Here is a 20371-nt window from a genome sequence, read left to right on the forward strand (position 1 = left end):
CCTGTTAGACCAGGGGTATCTTGAGGACAATTACAGAGGGTCCAGTGTCAGCACTCCCAGCCTCTTCTATCCCTACTTTTCATTGGGGAAAAAGTACCCAAACCAGGCATGAACAGGATTGTTAGAGCTGCAGAAACCACCTGCACGTGGATGTGGTGAAAGACTTCCATGGAGCCGTAACCTGGCCCAGCCCCAGCAGCAGTGCAGGGGGACAGTGGGTCCAGACAGCACCCCCAGTCCTGCCCAAAAGCTGCATTCAAATGTACAACTCAATGCCACCACCGCTGTGGCGGTGCCTGAGAGGAGCAGTGGTGGGTTCACCCAGCTCTAACCATAGCCATCATGGCCCCAGCTGCACAGCCCAGAGGTTTAAATGCTTTAATTTCCCCCAGGGTTCTCCTGGACGATGCATCATCACAGAGGAACACTGGTCTGGCACCTCCGGCAAACTGTGGGACCAGAGCGGAAGAGCCCTGGGTCACCTTGCTGCCGTGCTCGGGGCCAGCATCTCGAGGCTGAAAGCTGGAGGATGCCAAAGGGCTGTGTCCTTGGCTCCCTGCTTGCAGGGAAGCCTTGAGCTCTCCCCCCTTGAACTGCTCGAGCAAAGGGTCCATGTCTGACACACACATGCACACTCGGAGAAGTATGTAGGAAATGAAAACTGGTATTTCCAGCCACTGTTGTACAGATTTCTGATATTTTGGGAGTTTTTCACTCTTTCAGGGGAAAGGGAGCAAGAAAATTTAAATAAAATGAGATATGGGAAAAACTGCATCTTCAGAAAAGCCCATGCACCTGCAGCCCAGCCATGATGGAGTTTGCTAGAAGCCTCTGAGCACTCTGCTCAGCCCGATGCTGGGTCCCTGTCCACATGCCCCTGCAGCATCCCAGGTGGGATGCATCCTGCGCACACCTGCAGCCGCAGCCCGACACCGCTAAGCTGTCAAAACAAACACGGCAACGAAGCGCACGCAGCTTCCAAATCCGCACACCATCGGTTCCGGGACCAAAGCAGGGCCTGGAAATTCCCCCCAAGCTGGCCGGCAGCTCCAGCAGATGGGATTTACAAGCCTCACAGGAAAAATAACATCTAGACGAGCATCTCTAACTGCCTGTAAATACACACCAGATGATGCAGGGACAGATGAAATGGGGCAGAGACAGGGATGAGAATGGAAAACAGCAAGTGGGGGTGGGTGGGGGTGGGTTTGTTCTGTGCTACCCCTCCCAGCTGCTCACCTGGCTTCTTCTCCTCCTCTTCCTCCTCCCTGCAATGGCTCCTGGCTTCTAACTTTGTATTTATTCAACTTCAAGCAAACAAAATTAACCACCCACTGTCCCCAAGCCCTTCCCATCCCAGCTGGACTCTGCTCCCCCTTTTATCCAAGCAGCAGGATGAAAGCAAGCAAGGGGCCTTCCACTCGCTGAGCCTTCTACAGAACAGGATCCTCACGTTAGCAACACAAGGAAAAACAAATCTGGCTTCCCCAGGCCATTGCTCACATCCCTTTGTCCCCAGCAGCATTGCTGCCAGGCTTGGTACCCTGCACCCTGGGGCGCATCCCTGCCCTGAGCCATCCCTGCTCCTAACAGCATCTGCACCTTGGTCCATGCCTGGTGTGGTCATGGATGCTCTTCTTTGGAGATGGAGCTGGCCCAGGCTCAGGGCTTACCCTGCAGGGAATTACTGAACCGCACACTGGGCTTTTTGCTGATGAAGGAGCTGGCTGCAAAGCCCCCTCTGCCTCTGGTGCACCCAGGGATGGAGGCAGCTGTAAAGGTGCTCTAAGCAATGCTCAGGATGAGTGAAAGTGAAGCAAGCACTAAAGAAAGCGGACAGATGGGGAGGGGAAAGAGGCAGTAATTTGGCACTGGGGTAGCAAAAAGGTGCTCTTTAAAGCTGGGCTGGCACGGCTGTAGGTGCAAGCCAGGCTGGATCAGAAGCTTTTCTTGCAGCTTTCAATGCAGGAGTAAAAGGGCCGTAATTGATGGGGCAGGATCATGCATTACCCTTTACAGTGAAAATAAGCACAGGGAAGTGTCCGCCTGCTCCAAGCTGGCCCTACAAATCCAAACGTCATCTGAAAACTGTCCCAGGGCCCACGGCAGGTCAGGGCACGCTGGTGGGGAGCTCACCCGGCACAGGGAGATGCTGCAGGTCAGGGCTGGGGAGGCTGGGGCACAGCAAAGCCAGCCAGTGCTATGCCCTGCATCCCTGCCAGGTGCTCAGCCCCTCACAGGACCAGGCCTGAGCAAAAAGGACACAGAAGCAGTTCAAAAGACACTCCTTGAGCATAACTGGCTAAGCATAGAGCACACCCTTATCAGCACCCATAGGCGCCAGACGCTGCAGCACACACAAAAGGCAAAAGGCAGCCCTTGGGCCAAACCAGCTAGTCTTAATATTTACATTTGGTAAAGCAAACCAATAAATCCCCATGAGTTTATCCATGCTTCCAGTTTGTATTTATTAGGAAGAATGACAGGCAGGTTTTCCTCCTGGTTACACAGGTAAATAGCAATACAGCTCCCACACCCTTCCCTTTTCAACGGCCTGGCTTTCTGTTTGCTCAGTCTCTGAACAAGCTGGGACTGTATGACTGACCGACACTAAAGGCAACCAGCCTTTGAAGTAAATATTCATTATGAATTCCAAAAGGTCCTCATCCAAGCACTGAGCTTCCCCCCTCCATCCCCAGAGCAGGGTCTGCAGCCGCAGGGCAGAGGACAGGCAGCACCAGTGCCCATCAGCAGGTCCACGCAGGCTGGGATTAGCAGGCTGCTCCCAGGAGGGGGGATTGCTGCTAAAAAGGATGCCACAGCATGAGCATTGGCTGTGGCATCGCTGGTGTGCACTGGACTCCTCAGGTCTGAATGGCCCAGAGCCTCTGCTTTCCCCATGGGAATTCAATCTCCACACGCCTCAGCTCTCCTACACGGACATCGAGGCAATTCACACACGTAGCTTAACACAAAGTGGCAAGGAGAGATGTAGGGAATACTGCACCTGGCAGCACCACGTCAGCCAGCATCACTTCTGGCACACTGCCTGGCAGGGGTGACCATGGGACCATCACTTGGGGTGCCCCCCGTAGCCACAGCCTGTATTTCCATCTGGAGAGGTACACTGTGGCTCCCCAGCAAGCCGAGACAACGGGTGTCACAGCCAGCCCAAAAACCCAGGTTTGACTCACGGGTGAGAACCCCATAATTTGCCCGAGGACTGTTCCTACGCGCTGCTGCTGTCTGGGGCACAGCCCCAGCTCCACCGCAGCTCCCAGACCTGAGAGGAGAAACTACTAGGGAGAGAGTCCAGGGGAGCTCAGGGCACCCAGTACCACCAGCCTTACCCTTGTGCTGGTTTGCTTGCCATGGCTCCGCTCTGCACAGATGAGCAAAGGCACCGTGTGCGGCACAGTAACTGCATCCTAGCCTCCTCCTACGCCCGCAGGACCCACTTTCTACCCAGAGAAAAGGAAGAGCAGGGTCACCCTCTGCTTTGGACCTACCTTGAAAAGAGCAGCGGCGAAGGGCAGACCATCACCTCCATCCCACCACGCTTCAGGGTGTCCGTGCTCACCACCAAGGCTCTGCTGGCCTGCAGGAACCAGCTTTGGCTGCCGGCAGCTCACCTGTGCCTCCAGGGTGTCATTTAATTGATGCAAATTAGTTTGACATTGGATTTTGTTAGGGCCTCCCCAAACCCATCATCACCACAACAAAAATCAAGTGAAGTTTCATGCATTTCTGGGCTTTGCTGTTCTCTCATAGTTTTGCCCAAGGGCATAACATGGCTCTTAAACTCTCCGAGGTGCTTGTGAGCTGAGTAATGGATTTCAAAGGAAAGGACCCAAGATTCCATGTTTCTGACCATGTTTCCGCAAGTTTGTCCCAGTGGGGACTCACCATGCAGAGAAAAGAAGCCAGGGCTATGCAGAGAACCTACCAGTTACAGCAGTGAGTTTGACAGAGTCACCGCGGTTGCACACCGAACAGATACACTGAATCCATGCTCATGAGGCTACTGTGCTTTTTAAATGAAAGGACACCTGTGGTTCTTCCTCAATCTTAAAAAAAACAATAACAGGCTATTTCCATTACATAAATATCCTTTTTATGTTGCATTTCCACACGGCACCTTCCGGTGCTTCGCATCAAGTCTGCAGGGTGGGAGGGAACACACGGCCAGAGACATGGAGCAACACGATTTAAGGGGAACTAATTTGGGTTTCAGTCGCTTTCAGAGCAGGAGGCGTGCTAGGGGAAGCTCAGGCGGTGATGGTTAAGGGTTGCAGAAAGTGGAGGGGGAAAGGACAGGGGAGAAATTTTCTGCAAAGCAAAGGCATTAAACTCCTGGCCTGGCTTCGTTAGGGCAGAGCCGTTTGCCAGAGCGCTGGTTTCCTGTACAATCAAACGCATCCCCTCGATAGGGCCATGATGTAAGTGTGGCTGAGCCAAGGCAAATGGAAAAGAACATCAAGCACTCACAGAGGCAACGGGTTTTATTAAGAAGTTTGTTTCTGAGGGTGACATTTTCCCCCATGTTGACGTTCCCCTCGCTGTGGTTTGGCATGCCCCGCTCCTGCGCCCACTCCCCAGCACCATCTGGGCTGGGGTCCACAAAGGATCTGCTGGGGCCGAGGGGGCTCAGTCGACTGCAGCAGAACGACCCTCCCCGAGGCCACCCAACACCCATGACACAAGATGAGACTCTGCCAGACAGTTTTAAACCCCGGAGCACCACAATCACCAGCTCAGCTTCTGCCCCATGGCTCTTCCGAAGGGTTTCACCCCTCCAGTTCCCACCACAGGCATCAGCACTTTGTGACGCCACGTGCTGTGGGCTGGGCCCAGCCATCCTCATGAAAAGCCCAAAACACCAGCAGGCATCAAAAAAAAGAGCAGAGAGGTAAAAAAAGAAAAAAAATCCACAGCTGGTTCCCTGGAATCAGGCAAGCACTTAGTCCTTCACAGAGAAAAGCATGGAGCTACTGTTTGACCCACGAGCATTTCGCCAGTCATCGCCAGCACTTCCCAGCCAAAAGGATAATTTCCAAAGCCCAGCAGCTAATTAAGTTCTTTCGGCTCTGCATGGGGCTGGGAGCGAGGTCAGTGCTGGGAGGAAACCGCCCTTGCTGGGCTGGGGACATAGAGCCCAGTAAGTGTACGAGGGCAGCTGGTGGGGAAGCTGTTTTCGGTGGTGGGCACTGGGTGAAGGAGCTCCTGATGCTCCGTTGCTCCCTGGTGAGCTCAGGGAGAGCTGCTGGTCCCTGCTGTCCCTCTCTCTGCCCTTGCAGCTGAAGTGCTTATCCTCAGGAGGATGCTCCGGGGTGTTCTGGTCATGATGAGCGCTGCAGCACCTTGCTGTCTCCTCTCAGGTCCCCACACCCCGAGCCTTCACCAGGGACCCTGTGAAGGAAAAACACAACGTTAATGGAAGGTCCCAGCTGGGAGGCAGCTGGTTGTGATGAAGCAAGTTGTGGTTCCTCTTTGCCAACAAAATAAATGTTTGGAGCAATGCGTAAAAGAGGAGACACGCCAGCAGCCCCAGCGCCTCCCCTAAAAGCACCTTCAGCACTGGTGCCTTGGAGCTCACCCTATGATCAGCAGCACCGATGGCCCCATGCTTTGGAGGCTGAAGCCCATCCCAGGCCCTGGATCTTGGGACTGACAGGGACCAGTTGTGGCTGCAGGGGCCACATCTAAGCAGGCTGGGAGGAGCTCTGCATCCACAGCAGCTCTCAGTGACAGCTGAGCTGCCGGCGCTGCCATCCAGATGCCGAGAGCAGAGGATGTGCTGACAGCACCCATGGCAAAAGCAGCATTACTCAGCCACGTCACTCCAGAGAGCCCAAAAGCAGCAGCAGCCCCAAGGCTGGGCTCCCATGGGATCAGCAGACATCACATGGGGCTGTGGGATAGCACAAGGGTGGATAAGAGACATAGCCGGGGGCTGATGGAAGAAAATCAAATGGCCATTTCCTTGCGGCCAGCAAAACAACGGCATCTGGGAACACAGAGGAAGGGAAAGCAGCTCGTCTTGTTTGTGTGTCCGTGGGCTGCACTACGCGGTCCAAGGGATGTGCAGGTCGCTGATTTAACATCCCAGCGCTGAGCTGGGTGAGCAGCAGTGAGACCACCGAGGACTGCATGGGGAGGGGGGCCACAGGCAGCTCGGGTAGCTCTGCCTGAGCTCAACCTCCTCTACATACCGGGGGGGCTGCAGCCGGCCCATGCCCATCCCTGTGGCCTCACTGCTGTCCTGGGCAGCCCCAGAGGAGCCGGCAGAAAGGGGGTCCTCTTCCCAAGCTGCCACAGACGTTTGGAAGGAGACAGGGAGAGGAAAACAGTCAGACAGCAAAATGAGAACGGATCTCATTTGTCCATCTCTGTCCACGGGCTCCTCACTTACAACCTCTCAGATCAGCTGCAACATACTGGAGGATCCAGACTCCACCATTAACTGTGGCACAACCAGGTCCATTTGGCTCAGACAAGCTCTTGGCCCATTTGGGGAGGTTAATCATTTCTCTCCTCTTTGGTTCTGACCCTGCTCACTCCGTAGGATCATTAAACAGCTTTTCTCCCAGTCACACCCCACCTGACTCCCCGTTCTGCTCCAGCATTAACTAGAGGCACACAGAAAGAAGGATAGACGTTTATACTCATTTATCGTGCAACACTTATCATCTGTTTGCTTTGGACTTCTCAAGGAATATGTGGAAGCAAGATTGGTACCTCCTGGCCAAGATATCACACCCTCAGCAGTGCAGTGTGGAGGTATAAACCAGCCCCCAAGCCCCTTCCCCAGGGGAAAGCCTGACAATCAGCTTTGGGCTTTTGGAGAAGAAAGAGCGCAGCGTCTCCGAGTTTGCAAAACCCTGTGTGCAAGTGTCCCTGGCTCTTGTAAATGTGTTAAAAAATAAAACCCTTTAAGAGCTTCCAGATGTTCTGTTTATGTTGTGGTGTTACCCAGCTCCATCCTCCGGAGGCCAATACACAGCCTCAATGAAATTGCAGCAGCCAAGGGGAAGGCAGGGGGAGTGGAGGAGGTCGGAACCCTTTTCCTCCTCTTTCCCCCAACTTCCCAACTTTGCCTGTTAACTCCCATGCCACTGGCAAACATGCCGAGAGTGGCTGCAAATCCTCCCTCCTGCTGTGAGCATCTCCCTGCCTCACAAGCATCACTGGGGTTTGCAAGGCACTAACCCCAAACACCCAGACTCTGGGGATCACTGCACAGCGGGGTCTGGGACAGGGCAGGGAGCTAAATGCATCGGTGGTGCCATCCCAGAGGCACCCAGTGCCCACCAAGAAGGTCCAGAGGGTCCAACCCCACTGCATCCATCTACCCAGCCACCTGAGCAGGCCTTGAATGTCTACCAAAAACTACCTGATGCTGGTGTCAAGATGTGACAGGGCAAAAAGCCTTGTCAACGAGCCTTGGGCGTAGCTGAACACACGTAGGTGTGTGTGCAGAGAGCCCAGCTCAGGACTCTTTGCACAGGGCGGTGCAGGTCCAGCGCACTGCTTTTGAAGTTCCCTTGAGTGAGCTGCATGGTTAGTAGCAATCAAAGCTCCATAAAGGAGCGATAGCACAGCTATGCGCGCAGGCTCTGATGTGTTATCTCCCCTCCCCAGCGGGGAGGAGGGCAGTCATTTCTGCGGCTCATTTGAAAGCGTGTTAGTGCCCAGAGATCAAAGGCGCTTCCTGATGTGCTCCACCCCAGCGAAGCCTTTTGGCCAGCGCGGTCCCTCCTCGGGTCGGGATGCAGCTGAAGCAGCGCGGGAGCATGGCGCGGTGCAGGAACCGCCATACAGCCACACGGATGGGAACACCAGCAAGAGAAGCATGTCCAGCCCGGGCAGCCGCTGCAGGATGTGCTTCTGCCCACGTCGGGGACATTAGCACATCCTTCCTGCATGGATTAGGTACTTGTTTGTCTTCAGCACTTCAGAGCCCAGGCAGGTTCAGTGCTATGTGGGTGCCCCAGTTTAATCACACAGAGCACTCCGTTTTGTCCCAGAGACACCCTCAGTGAAGGACCATCCTCCCCAGACTCTAGTGATCTGAACAAAACCAACTCGGGACAAACCTCCCTCCTTCCCCCCTCTGCACATCTCCCAGCACTAAACCTAAAAAGACAGTAACGTCGCAGGTGCAGTTTATTTTTTTCCCTGGGCTGGTTGCCTCCCACAAACCCCATGCTCCCCAGCGAGGCATCATCTGCTTCCCCGCACCCTGGACCGCTCCAGCCCTGGGAGGACGAGCAGCAGCACAGCCAGGCCACACACTTCGAGCCCTGAGGCCACCGGTGCCTCCTGGACACCAGCCCCCGCGCTGCTGTTGTTCTCTCCATGAGCCCCGCGCAACGCCCCGGGAGAGCAGGGGCGAGACAGCAGGCGCTGGAACCAAGGCACGAGCTGCCTCCACGCACAGCAGCAGCCTGGGAAGAAGAATTCATCTGTCCAGAGCAAACAGAGGAGGAAGCACCGAGTTTGCAGCAAGAACGTTGATCATGTGTGCATTTGGAGATGGGGATCTGCCTCCTGCCCCATCCCCCCAAACACATGTTTGCAAAGGAGCAGAGCAGAGCACAGGAATAGAAACAGGACTTTCGGCTATGGAGGATGGGAGCATCGCGTCTACAGACAGCTTGAGCACAAACTGTGTGGGCAGCAAAGCCAAACAGGAAAGGAAACCAAGAGGCAGGGAAACTATTCTGGCAGAGCTCACGTTATGGCTCGCTCGGCACTCATACCTCCCTGCTGCTGCCTCTCCAGGGTGTCCCTCCCTCAGACCCCTCGCCCTGCTCAGACATGCCCCAATTCCACTTATACTGTCAAAACACTTCCCATCCAAAGAACTGGATTTAGAAAAATGCAGCTGGAGAGCTAGAGCCTGTTTGCAGGAACCGGTCCCAGCACCGCCGCGTTAGCACCTCGCTGCGCTGTCCCCGTGCATACCCGGGCAGGGCTCAGCCTGGCCCCAGCCCCCGCAAAGGGCAAGGGCAGCTCCGACGTGGCCAGGGCTGTGGAGAGGAACGGGGACCTGGACACGTTAAGGGACCTGCAAAGGGATGGGGCTTCAGACCGACACAGCCAGGTTGGTCTTACCACTTCCAAACTTCCAAACTGTGGAGGCGAGGGGCGGCAGGAGGGACACACGGGGCTGCGATGTGCCCTTCGCATCCCAGCCAGCGGTTTGGTACCGGCTTTAAAGCGATTTACAGTTTGGAGATGCAGGTTTATTCACATGCCCCAACGTGCTTAATGACCAAAGCGCTCTTCAGTGAACCCAGCAGTGGATTGTAAAATAAAGTCAATGAGGCAAGTGGATTAAAGAAAAAAAAAAAAAAAGGCAAAAGATCTAAGAAAGATGAAACGGACCCGTTGAGTCACAGCCTTCGCCTGCCAACGTGCCGTGTCCTCCCGAGCCTCGGCAGCCTCCTGCTAGGGGACAGCCAGACCTCCTGCAAATGGACCCCCGCTGCCACCATCCCCCCCTGTGCAAGCAGCCCCCCCAGGCAGGTCAGGGCAGGGTTTGAACCCGGTGCTGCCGAGGGGACCCATCCATCACTCCCTGCTTGTTTTGCACGTGTCCCATCTCACACGGGGCTCCTTGCAGCTCGTTCCTCCTCTCCTCCTACCCACCGGCTCTGCCGAGCCAGCCCCGCGCCAGTGTCAGCAGAGCCCCCCACGATGGGCCATCCCACGTCCACAGGCCAACAGTTATTGTCAGGAAAAGACAAAGCTCGACAGCGCTGCTAACTAACCCACGGCTGTGCTTGAAACACAGCAGGGGCTGCAGGAAAAACTGGACCTTTGCAGGGTGCCTGCCCCATGCCCTCCCCGCGCCCCAGCAGGATGCAGCCTTCCCAGTGCAGCCACTGCCTGGGAGTGCTGGCTCAGCACCGCTGCAGAATGACTCCCAGCAGCATACCATGGGCACACACTCCATTGGGGTCTCTCCAGCTCCACCACCATGGCACAGCAGAGGTGACAACCCCAGGAGGTGACCTGGGGTGGGAACCTGGGATCCTTGGGGAAAAAGTATCCTTGCCATGCTGCTCATTCCACCACCAGCACTGTGAGATGTGCTGCAACCCAGCATGGCACGTGGCAGGACATCCAGCACCCCCCTGTCTGAAACTGCTGCCTCCAGCTACCTGCTCACACACAGTGGCAGCGTGGCCACTGGGCTCCACAGAGGGCTCAGACTGGTCCTGGGGACCCCTCAGCCCCGGTGGCATCTTGCAGCTTCAGCTGGTGCAAGCAGCGCACTCCCGCCATGGACCCCACCAGGCACTCCTGCCAAGGGGTGGGTGAAGCCCATCCGAGCGTGGGTGGGTGGGTGGGCATGCGTGGCAATAACCCACAAGCACCATGCCAGGGGGCCACTTCTCCCAGTGAGGAGCCAAGCTGGCCACAGCACAGGCACCAAACCCCAGCCTGGTGTCCCACGGAGACCCTCAGGTGGTAGAGATAAGGACCCCAGCAGTGACCAGCCTGTGTGACCCCATCCCACACTGTCCCCAACCTGCAAATGAACATACAAGATTTCAGCATCCAGAGCTGCGTGAAAACCACACTCAGAAGGGATCATTCTTCTAAGAAAGCCGAGTGATCCAGAGGGAAAAGTGGGGGGCAGGAGCGGGGAGCCCAGCCTGCCCCCAGCTCTGCCTGACCTTGTGCACCTCAGCAAATGGCTTCTCCCCATCTCCCCATCCTGCCCCCTTGGACACATCTTTGTCTCACTCAATGTGGCTTTAATCTGGCCACAAAGAAGCCCCCAGGCTTGGGGTGACCCTTCGACACCGCTGCAAGACAAATGAACCTTCTCCTTAAACCGCCAGACTCCGTTGCCCCGTTGCCAGAGCCAACCTAATTCCCAGAGTTTCAATCCAAAGAGATTATCTTCGTTTACTAACCTAAGCATGCGATACAAAAAGCCTTGCCAAAATCCCAGCCAGCCTCAGGAGCGATGTCATTAAAACTCCTTCAGCCAGAGGAAGCGAAGCAAGTGTTTTGTTCCCATGCCGCCCTTTCTGGTAACGTGTTAATAAATAACTGTGGCCCAGACAGGTGCTGTCAGCTTCTGCCATGAGTCATCGACCTGCCACGGTGCAAACCACCGTGAGTCATGGGGAGACGGTCCCTTTAACCAAACGCACATCCACGTGCCTGCCGAGTGCCAAGGGCTGAGGGGGGATGCTCTGTGCTGGAGCATGGAGGGGTCAGGCTGTATGAGATGCCTCTCTCAATACTGGCTGTTTAACCCAAAGATAGCAAAGGGTATTTGTCCAGAGCTCGCTGTAAGATGCAATGCCCCAGAAAAACTTGCAAGGTTGAGATGCAGCAGGTTGAATTTGCAGAAAGGGTCCCGTAGCTGCTCCCAGCATCACAGCAGCCTCCTGCTCTCTGGAGAAATGAAAGGCAATAGCTGCAATTACCAGCGTGCACCGGCTGCATCCCGGAGGATCAGGGTCCAGGAGAGATGCTGCTGTTTGCTGACCCCACCAGGATGCACTCAGAGCACAGCATCTGCTGCAGCCCAGAAACATCGCTCCCAGCACCAGGTGCAGGTTTCCTCCTCAAGTAACACCCTGATCAACACCCTGAGACCTAAACACAGGCACTCACCCTAGAATAAGTAAGACTAAAAATACAACTTTTAACCCCCCCCAACAGAAACACCTCTGAGGAATTTCTTGTTGCGCACACACTCCAACCTGTTCTGCATGTGGGATGAGGCTGCCTCCTTCTCTGGCTCTTTCTAGCAATTTTCCCCCCTCCTTCCCCGCAAGAAAAGGCCACTTTTTTTTTAAAGCAATGTGTCATGTTGAGACTGACAGGCAGCTGAAAGAATGAAGAAAGTCCCATTCTCCTTCATTTTTGCACCAAGACGATAAGCACAGAACGGTGTTGGGGCTTGGACAACACGGACTCCCCGGAGAGGCTGCAGGCAGGTTTCGGGCAGGCTCCAGCACCCGGTGACAGTTCTGGCTCCTTTATTAAAAGCATCCCCAAAGTCATAACCCTCTGACAGACTGATCGATGGGCCTGAGCAGCAAAACGATGTTCCCCGAGCATGAACTGTTTACCTCCCAGCATTTTTGCTTCTCCTGCTGAAATCCAGCAGTCCCCACTGTGGGCCAAGCAGCTACCCCTTGGTTTCTGCCATCAGCGGGAGCCCCTGATGATACCATCAGATACCATCCGATACCTGGGTTCTTCCGAACGACGTGGAGGGCTTTTTCCCCTCCTCTTCTCACCAACAGGGAGAGCAAAGCCTGAACCCCCCCTCTGGCAAAGGGGATGCCCGAACCGCAGAGACCACATCCCGATCGACCATGGGGTGGGTGATCTCCAGCACAGACATAAGGGCTTCCCACAGCCCCAGGCAGCCCCACATTGCTCCCCCACCACCTAAACCCTCCTTTATTAGGACCAAACTAATTCAGCCTTAACGCACAAATGCCTTTGGATCTCACTTAATCCTGTAGCAAGCTCTTCCCCATTGCAGGCTACAGGTGTAACCCACCACACCGGCTGCCTCCCTGCACCCTCACCCGATTTGGGCACTTTGATACCCACCAGGCTGTGGTGGGCTTTGCAGGCAGGGGATGGGGCAATCTGCCAGGAATCACCCTCCGGCTGACCGGCAGAGCCTGGGGAGAGGGGCCACGCGCTCTCTCCTTCCCACAGCAGCCCCCTACCACAGCAGAGCTGCTCTCCCAACTTCCCCGAGCGGCTCCTTTCCATCCCCCAGGCTCAGCCTTGCCATCCTCTGGGTTCTCACACTGAAAGAGACACAGATGCCAGTGCAGCATCACACAAAGGCACAAAGCAGCATTTGCTCTCCACCAGCACAGTATCTCCCCATATTTTGGGCTGCCTAATCCTAGAGAGAGAGAACAGGGAACACTCAGACCCTGCATTCGGGCTCCTCTTGAGCATGCTGGGGTCCCCTCGGAGCAAGACCTCCACTCCCTGCCTGCTCCAGCAGAGGCAGAGGACGGTGGAGGAGCTCCTGGACATAGCGGGTGGGATAGGACAGCACCGCAAAACCAGTCCTGGTGCATTAATCCCAGACTATTTCCAAGGCAGTTTGTGACCGCTGAGCTGCCCCCCGGGCTCTTCCTGGGGCTCCACATCCCACGTTTGTGCAAGACAGGCCTGAACTGGCCCGGCTGTCCAGGCAGGGGTTGCACGAACTGCCCGCCCCCCACCGCCCCCCCAGCACTGCCAGCGTCCCCCCGGGCTGCTCTGCAGCACCTCATGCATCCAAGCAGAGGCAAGCAGGGATGGATCTCCAGGATACAAAGGATTACAAGGGGGTACCATCCTCATTCCCACACACCTCCCTGCACACCCATGCTGGTGCAGCATTGCACTGGCTCACAGGATGGGAAAAGTGCTGCAAAACCTTCTGGGTTGGCTCCAGGGAGGTGATGCGTTCAGCCACGCAACCCACAGGGTCCCATCTTGAGGATGAGCTCCTCTTCTCATTGCCTGGTGATGTTCAAAGTCCTCACATCTGGGTCAGGGTATTTTTTGGAAAGCTTTGAATCAGGGAGTGAACGTAGACAAGGGTGCAAAAGCCTCCACACTGGATTCCTGCCCTTGCTGGAGGCAGGATCCCTGCCACAACCCCCTGCCCTCTGAGAACAGCCCCGTCAGGGAGGCAAGAGAGGAAAAACCATCCGGCTGCACATTTATTTTGTGGCTTTGAGCTGATTTCTATCCCCAGGGATTACCAATTTAAGCAGTGTTTTTTCCTGTTCTGACCCTAAGCTGATTAATTCTCTGTGCCCCTTTCTCCCCCCATTCCCCTGCTTCCTTTTGCATGAAAAAATGAGGATATGAAATGCTGGCAAAGTGTGCCACGGCAGTGCCATGCACGCGGGGAGAGCAGGGCTGCAGCCGCTCAGTGCAAGCCCAGCAAAGGCAGGATGCTCCCCCAGCCTGCGGCGGGCCAGATCCTTCCTCCCCTACAGGGCTATCAGTCCTCTGGCTCTGGGTGTGCAGTCAGGTTCAAACCCCAGTTTTACTGTCTTTATCTTCTTAGCGCAAAGGAACAGATATCCCCGAGGGAGGGGAGAAACCTCCCCATCCGCTGATCCTAGCCCGTCAGGGTAAGGCCCATCGGCACCAGCATCACTCTCCCAGCGCAATGGAAACAACTGGCTTGTACCAGAGACGCTGGTGCGGACTCATCCAAGAGGAGTGCAACTTGCCCTGGCATGATCCAGCTGCTGCTTTCCGACTGTGGGAGCCTCCTCTTCCAAGTGCCGTTGCTCACGGCGGCACGTAGCCCAGCACACCAGCGAGCCCCATGACACACCGGGGTTTGCTGCTCTGAAGGAGAGGAGTAGGGGATGCTCCGTGACTCTGGGGTGCAAAAGCTGCAATTCTTGGGGAGCCTCCAGGGTGTTGCCTTCAGGGCTTGTCTTTGCTGAGGTGATGCAGGAGCTCAGGGACAGGCTCCGATGGGACAAGCCACCTCCCATCGCCTGCCAGCACCATGCCTACACAGGGGCTCCTCACCCATTTGGCTCTAGCAGCCACAGAAAAGGAATTTTGTTTGCAGAGTCTCTGCATGAGAGTGTGGTCCCTCATGGGGGACAGCTCAGGTCACCCTTTCCCCGAAATCCTGTGCTAAGACCGGCTTTCACTCCCAGAGCTGATCCATCACACCCAGCTAACCGAGGCGGATTAACCCTTTGCCACCTTAGGGCAGCTCTGCAGCCACAGACACTCCCACACCCTTCAAAATCCAGATGCCATCCCACGGGAGCCACCAAACACTGACCCATCCACTGCTCCTCTTTGTGGTACCACCTCCACAGCATCCCTGGCTCCACCGAGCCCCAGCACCCCTGCGCTGGAGGGAGATCTGTAACAGACGATAATCCCCAGCTAATTGTCTCCAATCGCCCAGCAAACCCAGAGCAGATGCCAGGTACGGCAGAGCATCTCCTACGCACCGACACAGGCACCGCCAGCTCTGCCCCACGGTAGGAAAGCCCGGCACACACCCATCCCTATAAAAAGATAATTATACAATCTGCGGTGGTAAATTAGCACAGCAAAACGCTGTTTAATTCTCACAATGGACCTCAACACCGGATCAAGGGGTAAAATTACCTCTCACCTGCAGTGAGATGGGCCCCCGGGTCAGGATTAGGGCTTATAGCTGAGGCAGGGTGGGAAGATTCAAAAAATGCCCTCACCCAAAATTTGGCCTTTGGAGAGGAGCGAAGTTGGGCAGTTTGTCCTTTCTGGATGCTTGAAACTGGTGAGCAACAACAACAACAAACCTTCGTGGGCATAAACTGAGGCAGAAATCTGAACCACGGTTTCACTGGTCTTTTGGTTTCAAATGGTCAGGCATAAAAGTTGGAGATGTTGGGTTTTTTTTAAATCACTACATTTAAATAACTTCCCTTTAAGTGGAACAGAAAAAATGCATAGAACAACCAAGTCTCACAGTTGGTCCAGTCCAACCCAAGGACATGCGGCCAAAAGAACAAAATAACCCCGTTTCAGATACACGCACAACTCACAAACCATCCTCAGGGGACACAGAGCCCCATGTCCTCCCTCGGCGTGACAGCCCTGCCACCCCCCCACTCCTGCCCTGGGCTCTCCCCATCGCAAACAGGGACAGAGAAACAAATCTGCCACCTCCTGCCCTTTGGGGCCTGAAGCGAAAGGGAAAAAGTGTAAGAAAAAGGTCTTTGTTTTAATTCAAATTTGTTGAAAGTGGGAAAGGCTCTGGGGGGAAAGCAAGTTTTTAAAAAATAATTTTAATGGATATTAAAAAAAATTACTCTTATTACACCCTCACTAACACAAATCTATTGCTGATAATTCTGCAAATGGAACTGAACCACACGTGGCCGCGTTTGGGATGATTTGGCATCACCCAGGGATGCCATGCTGTGTCTCTCGTGGGCAGTCCCACGTGGTAACATCCAACATTGACCCTCAGCAGGGGACTTCTGCACTGCCATGCTCGGCAAGAGAGCTCCCAAATTCAGTTCCTGGGATGGAGGAGGTTCACGGTGAAGGTTTGGTGACCCCTGGAAATCCCTCGGGACCATTCCCAGCAGAAGGAAAGCAAGCAGCACCCGCCAGCCGGGCCAGCCATGGGGGTGACCTCGGCAGAGGGCACACAGAAATGTACTTTCAGCCCAGCGTTTCCTAGAATTAGTCAGGAATTTTTTGAAACTGTTACTGGCTGAGAAATGCCAATTGGTTGAAACTTAAACTTAATGCAGGAACATAAAAATGTAGGTCAGTAAAAAAAGCATCCAAGTGAAAAGCTCCTTGTTCCTCAGCGCAACACCTCGTCCGACCAGCCCTGCGGTGCCATCCCCAGGCAAAAGGCGTGGGGAGGGCTCGAGGTGAGGGGCACCTGGAAAATGCCTCAAACCTCAGGGTTTTTACAGGGCACAGCAGCCGTTCCTGTGGTGCCTGCGGCCAGAGGACAGCAGCAGTGCCATCGCAGTGGGGCTCGTGCTGCCAGGGCATGCTCAGCCCGCCCCGGCTTGCCCTCAGCCACAGGGCAGACATGGATTTCGCACAATTTCTATGTTTTTCTTAGTTATTGCAGGTACTCTGCTCTTCAGTTTAAAGCACAGACTGCAATGGAGCAGTAAATACCTGCTCCCATCATCGGGACAAAATCAGCCTGGGGTTTTCTGCATCCCCTGGGGCAAAGCAGGGAGGGGAAAGCCAAAAGGCAGCAATTTCCCAGCACAACGTTAAATGCCACCAGAGCAGTGCTACCACCCCTCGAACAGCGTCCTGACATTTGATCCCAAAAACCCACCAGCTAGGGTATAAAGGCAGTGCAGTTTCATGTGCCCCGTGAAAGAGTCCGAAAGCATCCCAGAGTCAAATGGGGTTTGCTTAGGCAGGGGCGCATCCGAGGATTTGTCATCCAAACCCTGGCAGCAAACAGCGGCAATTCTGTGCTGACCTCTGGGATAAACCCCTTCGGCTCAATCGATCCAGCCACACGAGCATCTTCGCCCCCTAATTGATATCCAATGGGAGATCGACACAGGAACGGATCTTCAGGAAAAATCCATCTTACAGAAAAAAATGGATGATTACCCCAGCAATCGTGGGGCACCCCCCAGCCCTCTCCCCTCCTGAGCAGGGAAATAGCTGATCCCTTTTCAACACTTCCACATATCCTAGCTGTAATTTACAGAGCTAACTTAACCACACGCAGCCGCGCCTGCGCCCAGCACTCACCATGCAGCACTGAGCTGAGCCCTCTGCAGCACGCCGCAACAGCCACCTCCTGCAATTTGATTTTTGTTTGCTTTAATTGAGAAAGCGGAAAAAAATAGAAAGAAGGAAAAACCCCTCTCCCAACCCCATGGTTTCATTTTTCAGGTGCCTTGATTTATCGATTGGCCTATTCCCTTTTAATAGGCGCTCCCTGTCCGGAGCCAGGGTGTTTCCTGCGGGAATGCTGCATGCACTGTGGCTCGAGGGGGTCCTGCCACATGCAGCCCAGGTTAGGGCCTCTCCTGCTCCCAGCAAGGAGACCAAGTCCCCAGCATCATCACTTTGATTTGAGGAGGAAGACAGCCAGGTGCAGCTGCATTCCTTCTGGATGCTGCTGTGGCCTCCATCCCTCCATCCCAAGCAGGCTACGGTCCAGCCCTGCTCAGCCCCAGAGGTGGGTCTCCCCCCTTGCAGGCAGCAGGCACCTTTCGGGTCTCTGACCCCCCTCTTCCCAGCACCCAGACAACAAAAGCAAGTCTACAGCAAAGAAAACTTCCAAGAGAAACACTTTCACGTGATAAGGAAAGAACCACAGGCACAAAATGTGATTTTTTTCAAAGCTACACCCACTGCTATGTTGGTTTAAAATCCATCCTGTTTCCTCAGAGACAAAACGTTGCCAGTGCTCCAAGAAACCCAACTGCTCGTCCTGCAGCCAGCGGGTGACCCTCACCCCATGCTCACCAGCATCACACCAGTAAACCCACGGCATCACCTATCGGGGTGATGAGACCTGAACAGCTGAGGCAGCCGAGCAAAGCTGAGGCACCTGGAAAGTTTGCAAGAGATGCTTCAGATTCATATTTCTTGAATTTTCTTGAGTTCATTTTGTTTCGGAATACAAACGTGCGCTTCTGCATATAACATAGAAAATTAATGGGGTTAAGCTTTCAGAGCTGACTCTCTCTCCAGCACATAACCATTCTCCTTTAAACACCTCAGAAAACCAGAGCAGCACTAACTACGCCACACCAGCACGGAGCTCATGCTCCCCTAGGCACAGCACGCTCCCCCAGGAACCAGGACCAGCACGAGCAAGCATCTCCCCAGCAGCCCGGTGCAGGATGCGGGTGAACCCCTCACACTGGAACGTTACCCCCTTCCTCCCGGGTGCAATTTTATGGCTGAAGCCACCAAGCCAGGGTTTGGGAGGGGAAGCCCGAGGGCAGAACAGCTTCACCTCAGCCCCATCCTTAGGGCAGGCAAGGAGATAAACCCGGCTAGCGCCGGGCGGAAGGTGAGATGAGCCTGGCACTGCCCAGCTTTCCTCCCACCACCCTCCTCCCCCAGCTCCCTTTGTTGCCTTGGGCATGATCCACGGCACGGTGCCCACAAGAAGAATTCCCAGCGGATGAGATCTACATCTCATTTAATTAAATTTTTCCTTTTAGATGAAATAAGAGGACTCTGCTGAGCCAAGGGCTGGAGGAGTAGAGCTGGCCAGCCGCCAAGCCCTGAGCCCACTGGGTTTTCCCTCCCAGGTTGGATGCAGAAGCCGGAGGAGAGGCTGACCCAGCATCTAGGAGGGTGCTCAGAGGAGCTGGAGACCTTTGGATACATGGCCAGGGAAGATGAGTGAAAACGCATCCTTTAGCACTGGAGATCCACATGCAACCCAGCTAACCCATCCCATGCGCTGGGTTGCTGAGGGCAGGGAAGGACTCGATGAAATGCATCGTTTGGGGGTGGGACAGCCCCCGCGGTTTTCCAGCTTTTCGGACTCTCTTCCACAGATTATCCCCAATTCCAGACCTGGGCCAGGCAGTCATTTGGGAGCCAGATCCCCACCCTGCTACCCATTAAGAGCAGTCAAAAACCACACTGCAATGTGCAGGACTTCAAGCAGCAAAACTAAAGGGGAAAACTGGACACCTACCCCCACCTGCACCCCTTCACCAGCCCCTGTGACAAGGGGGAGAACCACCAGCTATTCAAGGCTCCTTGAAGCATCTCACTGAAGATGGTGATGTTAAATCTGCTGCTGCACCCTGCGGAGCAGCGGGTGCATCCCCCAGCTCCCGCCTGCCCACTGGCACAGCTCCACCAGTTCAGACTGGGTAAAACTGCTCGAAGCCGCATTTTTCATCAGCACAGGGAGCAGGCTTGGCCTCTCGACAACCAGAGCTTTTTTAAATAATATATATATCAGTCTAGCTACGCTACTGGCTGAGCCCCAGATGACTGCAACTGGGGCCAATCCCCAGGATAAACACAGCCTACCTGGGTTTATAAGTGCCAGAAGCATGTAGGCACCATGCACGATCTCTTATATAAACAGCACTGCAAAAACAGCCCTGAGCACTGTAGGAACACTTGTAGTACGCACCGTACACGAGATGAAGTGTTTGGGAACATTACTGCAATGGATCCCGGGGGGGAGATGCTTTCCCTCCCTCCTGCCTGCCCCATGCATCAGCCTTAAAGGCAACCCTGAGCACGAGGCTCGGTCAGAGGAGGAGGATGGTGTGCTGCAGCCCAGGATGCTCTCAGCCACCCAGGGGTATGCGACATGCAGGTGGAGATGCCTCCACATCACTTACACCTGCTGGGGAAGGTACAATCCTGGGCAACCAGCACAGCAAGGGGCTGGGATGCCGCGGAGCAGGCAAGGTTGGAACCAGCCCTTTGGATGGGCACAAAAGGAAAAAAAAAAAAAAAGCTGCAGAAAAGGCCACAGGCTATGGGAAACCCAGGACTGAGGTCTCAGGCACACTGGCCCTGCACGAGGTGCAGCTGCTCTGCGTCTGCACTTACAGAATGAAGGCTCCTGGCTCCAGCAGCGCTGGTCCCCACCGTAACACCTCATCTTGCAGAAGGAGCGAGGAAAGGTTCCTGCCCGCCAAAACTTCACAAGCAGGTGCAACAGTTCAGGCTGTGCCAATGTTTTCAAAGCTATTACAAATATCTGTGCTTCCCCACCCTGTCTCCTTCTACCTGGGCTTGCCCTCTAACCCTTCATTTTCAAGCCAGCCGGCAGCTTTCAGAGGGTTAAAAAGGTGTGTGCACCCGCAGGGCTGGGTTCCCCTCCCTCCTCGCCCCTCTCTTCCCGGCATGGACTTGG

At 54.9% G+C, this 20371-nt stretch overlaps 1 long non-coding RNA gene across 1 annotated transcript in view; it reads right to left on the reverse strand.

Moving 5' to 3' along the window:
- Positions 1-4484: 4484 nt before the first annotated feature.
- LOC129783813 (uncharacterized) overlaps positions 4485-20371 on the reverse strand; it is a 57103-nt gene continuing 41216 nt past the window's right edge. Inside the window, exon 2 of the long non-coding RNA XR_008745755.1 lies at positions 4485-5409. This is a non-coding gene — a long non-coding RNA (uncharacterized LOC129783813). The remainder of the gene's footprint in view (positions 5410-20371) is intronic.

Source organism: Falco peregrinus, chromosome 2 (genome assembly GCF_023634155.1).
Source record: "Falco peregrinus isolate bFalPer1 chromosome 2, bFalPer1.pri, whole genome shotgun sequence".
NCBI lineage: Eukaryota > Metazoa > Chordata > Aves > Falconiformes > Falconidae > Falco > Falco peregrinus.